This window comes from Diaphorina citri, unplaced genomic scaffold (genome assembly GCF_000475195.1).
Source record: "Diaphorina citri unplaced genomic scaffold, Diaci psyllid genome assembly version 1.1 scaffold204, whole genome shotgun sequence".
Classification (NCBI taxonomy): Eukaryota; Metazoa; Arthropoda; class Insecta; order Hemiptera; family Psyllidae; genus Diaphorina; species Diaphorina citri.
In genome coordinates this window covers 211,225-220,887 of record NW_007377641.1, presented here as the reverse complement: position 1 = coordinate 220,887, position 9,663 = coordinate 211,225, and the positions used below count along the sequence as shown (strand labels likewise).

At 33.5% G+C, this 9,663-nt stretch overlaps 1 protein-coding gene across 1 annotated transcript in view; it reads left to right on the top strand.

Moving 5' to 3' along the window:
* The first annotated feature begins 1,112 nt into the window (after window positions 1-1,112).
* The window catches only part of LOC103505925 (headcase protein), a 200,761-nt gene continuing 192,210 nt past the window's right edge, over window positions 1,113-9,663 (top strand). Inside the window, exon 1 of the mRNA XM_008470296.3 lies at window positions 1,113-1,281. The gene's annotated coding sequence lies outside the window, so the exon portion shown is untranslated. The remainder of the gene's footprint in view (window positions 1,282-9,663) is intronic.

Genomic DNA, 9,663 nt, shown 5'->3' with positions numbered 1-9,663 from the left:
TTAAAATAATCTGATAAGGAATAATGGCCCCCAATTTCATTCCTTGCAGATCACATACTGGCGTACACCATCACACCCTAAACTTTACCTAGGCACCTACGAACTGTTACCTAATAGTTCTTTTCATCTTACTACTAACATTACAAGTTGGGCATAATAATTAGTTTAATATTTATTTTTTATTGCATTCTACATGATACTGTAGGTAGGTACCTTATAAGGTACCTGGGTACGTTTTTTAAGGTTAGGCAGTATAGTTATTCTCTAATAATGGCAAATTGGTTATTCATTAACACACGTATCAGTATGTTATAAAGTGTATCCTACTAGCAGGTTCAAGAACGTTGATAAACGCAACGTTTAAATAATGTATACCTCAAATGTCATTTTATCTACCAAAGTATACTCAATGTTTATTAGTGAAATTATAATTATAAAAATTCACGTACAATTAAGTTCTTAGTCAAAATCGGTCAAAACACGACGTGTCCTAACAAGAGGTCAGAGTATACCTCAAATGTCATTTTATCTACCAAAGTATACTCAATGTTTTGTGTGAATGTAGTGAAATTATAATTATAAAAATTCACGTACAATTAAGTTCTTAGTCAAAATCGGTCAAAACACGACGTGTCCTAACAAGAGGTCAGCCAAACGGAATAAACATTCATAATTTTATATCGAAACCATAAAGTTTGATCCTTGCCTATCTCGACAGTCTCCATAAATTTGGTGATTTATGTCTTTATTTAGAATTTGGTGTGTTCACTCACGCATCAAGGTATCGAGCAACATTGAGAAATAGATCAGCAGATCGTGTACTGAAGTGAAATCATATCACTCACAATTTTAAAAGACCTAGTCTTTCAAAATTGTGAAAATTTGTTGGTAATATCCCCATCTGTGATAGTTACATAAATATGTTAGAAAATCTTTTACCATTGGTTATTGGTATAATCACATTACCAAGGAAAGACCTACCTTCAATAGTTTTACTAGTATCAGACTAATACAAGACACCTTCCCCAATTACTTTATAAACCATCATCCCTAGCAATGTAGATGGACGTGGTAGGACAGGCAGTCTGTCTTCTTCCAATGGATCCTCATCACGACCATCATCCCTAGCAATGTAGATGGACGTGGTAGGACAGGCAGTCTGTCTTCTTCCAATGGATCCTCATCACTGCCGGATTCTGGACTTAGTGTGTCACCTATCCATACTCTCTCCAGTACCGGTGCTAAGAGGAAAATCCGGTTCGATCAAATTGGTGACAGCAGGTAAGAAAATCGTCTCCCACAACTTCTTATATTTTTTTGAAAATTTCTTACCTTCCTTTATTATATTCCCTGAATGTCCTTGATTTTTCCTCCATCCCTCCTACCAGCTTTTGGAAGATAAGAAGCAAAGATATTTTCACCGAAAGCCGTAAAACAACGCACACGAAAATAATAAAATATGAAGAACATCTATAAATGTCTCCAATAATAGCTTTTGGAAGATCAGAAGCAAAGATATTTTCACCGAAAGCCGTAAAACAACGCACACGAAAATAATAAAATATGAAGAACATCTATAAATGTCTCCAATAACTTCACCCCATATGAAATCGCATACGATTCTCCTTTATCGGGGAATTTGGGGAATAAATATTACCATTTTGCAGCAGTTTATGAAGACCATAAAAGAAACTTGAAAACTTGGCCACGTCAAAAGTACGATAAATTGAATCTGTCTTTAAAAGCTATATGGCTATAGGTATCTACCCAAAATTCAGAGTCAGAAATAAAGAGATAAAAAAATCTCTTTTAAAGTCTACAAGTTTCTTTATGGCATTCGAAAGCAACAATTTGTATTAAAAAAAAGAAGAGAGAGAAAAGTAAAAAATTTGGTGTGAGTGAACAAAAAATGCCGGCACCAGTTGAAATATGTTTTAGATTGTTTTCTTTAACACCATTGTTTCTCTTCTTTCTTCCAAGAAATCTCTTTTAAAAGTCTACAAGTTTCTTTATGGCATTCGAAAGCAACAATTTGTATTAAAAAAAAAGAAGAGAGAGAAAAGTAAAAAATTGGGTGTGAGTGAACAAAAAATGCCGGCACCAGTTGAAATATGTTTTAGATTGTTTTCTTTAACACCATTGTTTCTCTTCTTTCTTCCAAGATTTCAAACTTTCAATATTTGCTGAGAACTTTTTTCCGAGTAAATTTATTGTTTCTCTAGTACGATTGCCTGTTAGAGTCGATTTTGTCTAATTTCTGGACCACATTTTTTTCAAATACTCGTAGTTCCAGTATTTGTCAGATTTCAGTATAATAATTGTACTTAATTAATACTAAATACCAAAAGACCTAAAAGTACTAAGACAAGAATCAAAAAATGTCTGAAGAATAGATAAATCAAAAAGACCAAGGAGACGACTGCATATAAAAGACCAACTTGAAGAAGAATATTGCGATTTGTCTAATTTCTGGACCACAATTTTTTCAAATACTCGTAGTTCCAGTATTTGTCAGATTTCAGTATAATAATTGTCGTACTTAATTAATACTAAATACCAAAAGACCTAAAAGTACTAAGTCAAGAATCAAAAAATGTCTGAAGAATAGATAAATCAAAAAGACCAAGGAGACGACTGCATATAAAAGACCAACTTGAAGAAGAATATTGAAAATAACAATCCGCACTCTATTGTCACCCGAACTCTCCCAATTAAAGAACCGCGAATCTGGCAATTGAATCAATGCATCCGATTAGTCGCTGATTTAGTCAATTCGCTCAGGTCAAAGGTCAACTGATTCTGGACCGGACATGTCAAAATCAGCATTAATTAATATTGTCCTCTACTGTCGCTCTCATCAAAGAAACTTCCCAAGTCTTTTTTTATCGCTATTGCCTTGTTGAAATTTGAATTGAAAGAAAATATATCGCAGTCCGTGCTCTGCATAATGATTAAGTACAAATCATTAACTTATTTCTACATAAGTACACTTATGTAGATACAATTTGCAGAATTGTGTTGAGCTGTTGAGAAATAAAGAACTAAATGGTGAGGGGAAAGAAATGCACGATTCATTCTATGGGATTGGATATTTGGCATCTCCACTAAAATTTTGGCTTACTTCTGGTGAAATATAAAAATTCATCCAGGTAATCCAGACGATATTTTAAAAAAAGTTAAATAACCACTTATCTCTGAGAAAAATGAAAAAAAAATAACTCATTTTTACATGGAATGATAAGAAAGAACGTGTTGCAAAGGCAAATATTATGATACCGAAAATAAGACAATCCAGCATTGAAGTTTTTGATTTTCTAAAATTTTATTACATTTGTTTCAATTCTGTTTCCAATGTCAATAATAGTTACGAGTATTTATTTATATCTGCTCATAAATATCGTCTCCCAATTTTTATGTTACATAAACTTTTACGCCAGAATCTCATTGAAGATATCAAAAATAGAATAAGAAAATCGAGAAAGAAAATTAAATTTTCCATTCAAATAAATATTGTTGTCTTATTGTGTTGTGAATTATTTGGCTGAGAAACAAAAGTAAAATATGTACTTAAGTAGAAGTCAATAGATTATATTTCGAAGATGCCTATATCTCCCTTCTTACGTGCTTTTATTCTAGTATGTATTTCTAGTGTTTCCTTTTGTCAATAAAAATGCCAATAATATTAAAAACAAGTATCAACATTTTTTAAGAGATTGTTAAGTAACCTTCCTCATTATTTTTGATAACATGTTTATGAATTTATTTTCTCACCGGAGCGGATCCCAGTTATAAATAAAAGAGTAAGTTTTATCCATAAGTAAATCATATAATTTGCAATGCCTTCCCTTTATTCATACGTTTTATGTATGATACATTTTCAATTTTATAGTCCTCAAATTTTCGGTTTTTGTTTTATGAAGTCAGATAGTAAACTGGGGGGCTTTCTTCTTTTCTGACTCCAGGAACATTCATAAATTCGTTCCCTAGAATATAAAATATGAAAATTTTATTATTTTTTACCATTTTCCCAATTTTTGTTGTTGTCATTGAATTTTTTGTCTTACATAAAAACATCATGTTTATGGTTTCGTATAATATTGGGAAAGTATTTGTGGTTAGAGGTTCCGTCATATTCTTTTCCTCTATTGTACTTTTACATGCCTTTTGTGTAGATTTCTAGAACAACTACCCACTTTTAACAGCATATAAATGTGATCGAAAGAGGATTCTGTAAAGTATCTTCAGAGTGTAGAAAACATGAAGTGTGAAAATTCACTCGAAAAATCAATCTAAAAGTGTCGAGTAGTTGAATCTTGCTTTTCTTTTGATCCAAGATCTACTTTGTTTAATTCATTCACATCGAACTGGAGCAAAGTTTTTAATAAATTCAATGAAACTGAAAATGATGTTGTTAGAGACGGGGAACTTATTGAATTTTGAAATGAGATCGAAGAAATATGTCTGCAACATTGGAACATATTTCTTTGTTTTTCTCATTAGGTATGCACGCGATGCTTTATTGGTTGTGAAACACAAACTCATTTCAACTTTTCAAGTGATTCTATAAGATTTGATAGGTGTATTTATTGAACGGATAATATGTTTGGGATATAATTTATAACTCAATTCACGTGTGTGCGGTGTGTGTGAAACCATTTGTGTACCAAATCTCTTAGGACCACTTTAATAGCTAGGCCAAACTGTCCGTTTTAACATCTCAGACAGTGAGATTACTGGATGGTTCATTGAAATGTATGGTGGAGATGCCAAAATTACCAAAACATTTCCCAGCATCTCCTCTTGAATTCTGATATGTGCACCACGCAACACTCAATATAATCTCTTAGGACCACTTTAATAGCTAGGCCAAACTGTCCGTTTTAACATCTCAGACAGTGAGATTACTGGATGGTTCATTGAAATGTCTATTAAAAGACCTGAAAAATGCAGGTGTAAATACGAGAAGGTGGTGATGGATATTACTCATCATGAGGCAATCAACAATCAAACAAATCTAGTCCTTCAGTATTAGATAGAAAGCGGCATCAAACCAGTTGTTCAAATGATTCAATGATAGTATTGTTGAAATCTTTGAAATTTTCTGAACTCTTAAATTACGAAGAACTGACAATACTTTACTGATTTTTACCTGTCAACAGGATTTTGCTGAATTTTGCCTTAACACCACCCAGTAAAGCTCACTTCCAAGTCATATTCTCGCTAATATCAGGGTTTCTTGTAAAATATACGTGGTCTTTTCTGGTATAATTAAATTTTGATGGAGAGGAATCATAAATTTAATAATAACCATCAAAGTCCTAATAAATAATGCCTAATTTATCGCCGAAAGAAGGATAAATTAGGTATTATTAACTTATTGCTGCCCATTTTGACATGGTTAGATATATTTTCATGACAAAGTTGGGTGATAGAGAATTCCTACTGCCTCGAGTTCCCTAATTTCCCTAAAATCTACCATGTATTCTGTCTTTAAGTTTTTCAATTTATTTGAACATAATTGTTTTCGCCTTCGTAAATTTGTAATGAGATAAAAATGTAAATTCTACTAGGAACCTTAAAAAATTAATAAACAGAAATCTTCGCATCCGATATGTCTACATAGTCATACAGGTAGTAAGGTAAGTAAGTACTCATGAATTAGTAGCACTTAGTAGGGAAAAATAGAATTAAAATTTTAGCATACCGGGTAAGTTTTTAGTGCTCCAATACTATTTTCTCATAGGTAACTGCTGAAAAATATTGGGGCACTCTGTATGTGGGCTAAGTGTCCTGTTATTAAAATAATAGTTTGTTAAATTTCGCCTCAGATGGAATATTAAAATAATCTGATAAGGAATAATGGCCCCCAATTTCATTCCTTGCAGATCACATACTGGCGTACACCATCACACCCTAAACTTTACCTAGGCACCTACGAACTGTTACCTAATAGTTCTTTTCATCTTACTACTAACATTACAAGTTGGGCATAATAATTAGTTTAATATTTATTTTTTATTGCATTCTACATGATACTGTAGGTAGGTACCTTATAAGGTACCTGGGTACGTTTTTTAAGGTTAGGCAGTATAGTTATTCTCTAATAATGGCAAATTGGTTATTCATTAACACACGTATCAGTATGTTATAAAGTGTATCCTACTAGCAGGTTCAAGAACGTTGATAAACGCAACGTTTAAATAATGTATACCTCAAATGTCATTTTATCTACCAAAGTATACTCAATGTTTTGTGTGAATGTAGTGAAATTATAATTATAAAAATTCACGTACAATTAAGTTCTTAGTCAAAATCGGTCAAAACACGACGTGTCCTAACAAGAGGTCAGCCAAACGGAATAAACATTCATAGTTTAATATCGAAACCATAAAGTTTGATCCTTGCCTATCTCGACAGTCTCCATAAATTTGGTGATTTATGTCTTTATTTAGAATTTGGTGTGTTCACTCACGCATCAAGGTATCGAGCAACATTGAGAAATAGATCAGCAGATCGTGTACTGAAGTGAAATCATATCACTCACAATTTTAAAAGACCTAGTCTTTCAAAATTGTGAAAATTTGTTGGTAATATCCCCATCTGTGATAGTTACATAAATATGTTAGAAAATCTTTTACCATTGGTTCTGACTCTGTGAAAACAAACTTCCCAAATAAAAGAAAAGAGAACGAAGTCGGTTGAAAATGAAATGCACAATTTGACAGTTTATTCTTAAGAATGTACTAACACACTGTAAATAACTGAAAACTTAGTATTACTAGTGGAAAATGGGAAAATTCTATAAGAAAAGTCAAACTGGTCGGAAAAATCTTGAAATCTTGAATGCACATGTTAAAATTAAAATCAAAACAAATGCAGTTGCATAAATCCAAAGAGGATACGTATGTGGTGCATTAGGCTTCGCTCACACGAGTGACCGAGTGACGACTGATCGCCACAGTATAATCACATTACCAAGGAAAGACCTACCTTCAATAGTTTTACTAGTATCAGACTAATACAAGACACCTTCCCCAATTATATCCTCTATCAAACTATTGCCCTTTTTATTCCAAGATCCAGTTCATAATAGTACAAAATACATGGTTACATAGGTACTTGGGTATTTCACTTTCATATGTGTTGTTTCCTTTGGTGTGGCTTCATCCTGAACTGCAACACGTCCGATATTAGTTTCTAATCCAATTTCAAAACGCGAGAAATCCTACTAGCCTAGAAGTTACAACTGTTGACAGAACAATAGCAACCAAGGACTCCAAGGAGCTAGGTGTCAATTTTAATTACCTGAGACCTGGGCGGAGCATTCGATCGTGTTGTTTCTAGGCGTACAATCAAAACGAAATCTCACAAAGTAGTTTTTGTATCAACTTTTATAATCATTATTGTTGTAAATGGTACCTATTAATATTCTTTTACAGCTTGATATAATCTTCCAACAATCGCAGTTATTAATCTCTGCAATAGTGCTCTGCAGGGATCAATGCTGCCACCTTTGTGGACGAAGGACATTTATTCATAAAGTTGGAATAAAGACTGCCAATCCCCACTCAATTTTTATGGAGATGGAGGCAGAGTTGAGGAAAGTTTAGAGCAAGACAGAAATGAAAATGGCACTTAAATGTGATACTCTTTCAGAATTGTAACAGTTTCTCCAACAAACTTCCAAATATCGCCACCCATATTCTTGTTCATAGAGAGAACACCCTCGACAAATACTACCGTAACTTGGGCAACACCTAGTGGAAGCTCACACTGATCACAACCAGCTAACTACAGCTATCTAGCTAACTAATACCTAGCTATCTATGTAACTACAGCTATCTAGCTAACTATAACTATCCAGCTAATCCACATTAGAATATTAGTCACTACAATGATATGTATAATTAGAATAGAATAATTTCACGATTTCCCGGTCATGCTGTAAAATCACGAGTACCTATATATACATACGTGACAGTTTCTCTAACAAACTTCCAAATATCGCCACCCATATTCTTGTTCAAAGAGAGAACACCCTCGACAAATACTACCGTAACTTGGGCAACACCTAGTGGCAGCTCACACTGATCAGAACTAGCTAACTACAGCTATCTAGCTAATCCACATTAGAATATTAGTCACTACAATGATATAATTAGAATAGAATAATTTCACGATTTCCCGGTCATGCTGTAAAATCACGAGTACCTATATCTACATACGTGTATGTATAATTATTGTTCATGGGCTTGTGTATATTATGGAGAACTCATCATGTGTATATGGACAGGAGTAACAAACGTAATTTGAAACGTTTATACGCTGCCTATCTAATTTAACCTATCACACTATCTAACCTAACCTGTGAGCTGAATGGACAAAACTATGTATACTGTTAACTTACCTACCGTGGTGACATATTATGGCGATCTTTTCATTTCTTTGATAGGACTTATACATACGGCCAGCCATACCATCAGCTGGTGATTTGAAGTGGTCCGAACTCCGAATCCGAACTCCTAAATGTGTGCAGCTTGCAATAGCTGGAATCTTGGCGATGTGTAATTTGAGAATAGTTTCGAAAGATGCTTATCAGTTCGAGAGATTAGAGAATTGGTCCTTTGAGATGTAGCGGTTCAGTTGAAGAGAGATTAGAGAGGGTAGAAAGAATGAGGAAAATTCAACCAAACATACAGTAGGTAAGTATGCAACTACACAATAAGAACACTGAAATCTGCCAAATTTACTACGATACCTAGATGATATTGTGCGAGAAAAATATCAATGCAAATACGTATTTTTAAGATATCAAGATACGTATAATTATCCCTAAATATTAGGTAGGTATCTATGTATATTTATTACGCTCGTAGGTGTTTTTTCCCCGAGCTGTAGGCTCTAAATATCATTACGTACAAAGAATTATTACTCCAGCTATTAATTAAAATTAAACTAACATATCGTTTTACACCATTCTAAATTAGCTTCACACAACCTGTCTGGAGTGGTAATTAAATGGGCGGTATCAAGTTTAATAGAGTGGTATATCTTATAAGGTTTACCTTGATATAATGTGCTTTAAGTTATACCTAGATCAGTAAGAGGACTAATTTTGCACTTTCAAGAGCAGGTATATCTTATAAGGTTTACCTTGATATAATGTGCTTTAAGTTATACCTAGATCAGTAAGAGGACTAATTTTGCACTTTCAAGAGCATAGCTGATAAATATCATAAGGTTTTAAATGATATATGTACCTACTTGTAGTGTCTACTCTACAATATCAAATATACCATATACCTCAGAAATAACCTCAGTGCTGAAGTGGTTAGCAACTCAGCACGGTGGACATCCTGAAACTATCAGAAAATGTCTGAAGTTTCAGCCTACCTACTTGTAGTGTCTACTCTACAATATCAAATATGTACCTCAGAAATAACCTCAGTGCTGAAGTGGTTTGCAACTCAGCACGGTGGACATCCTGAAACTATCAGAAAATGTCTGAAGTTTCAGGGAAAAAGGGAATTATGTCGCAAAAGTACAAAACCAAAAGTATATTTTTCTAAGATGTTTCTACTAATGCTTTTACAGAATCCTTTTCTCATAACTTATCCATAAAGAAACCATAGAATATCCATAGAACGGTTAGATTGGATCTAT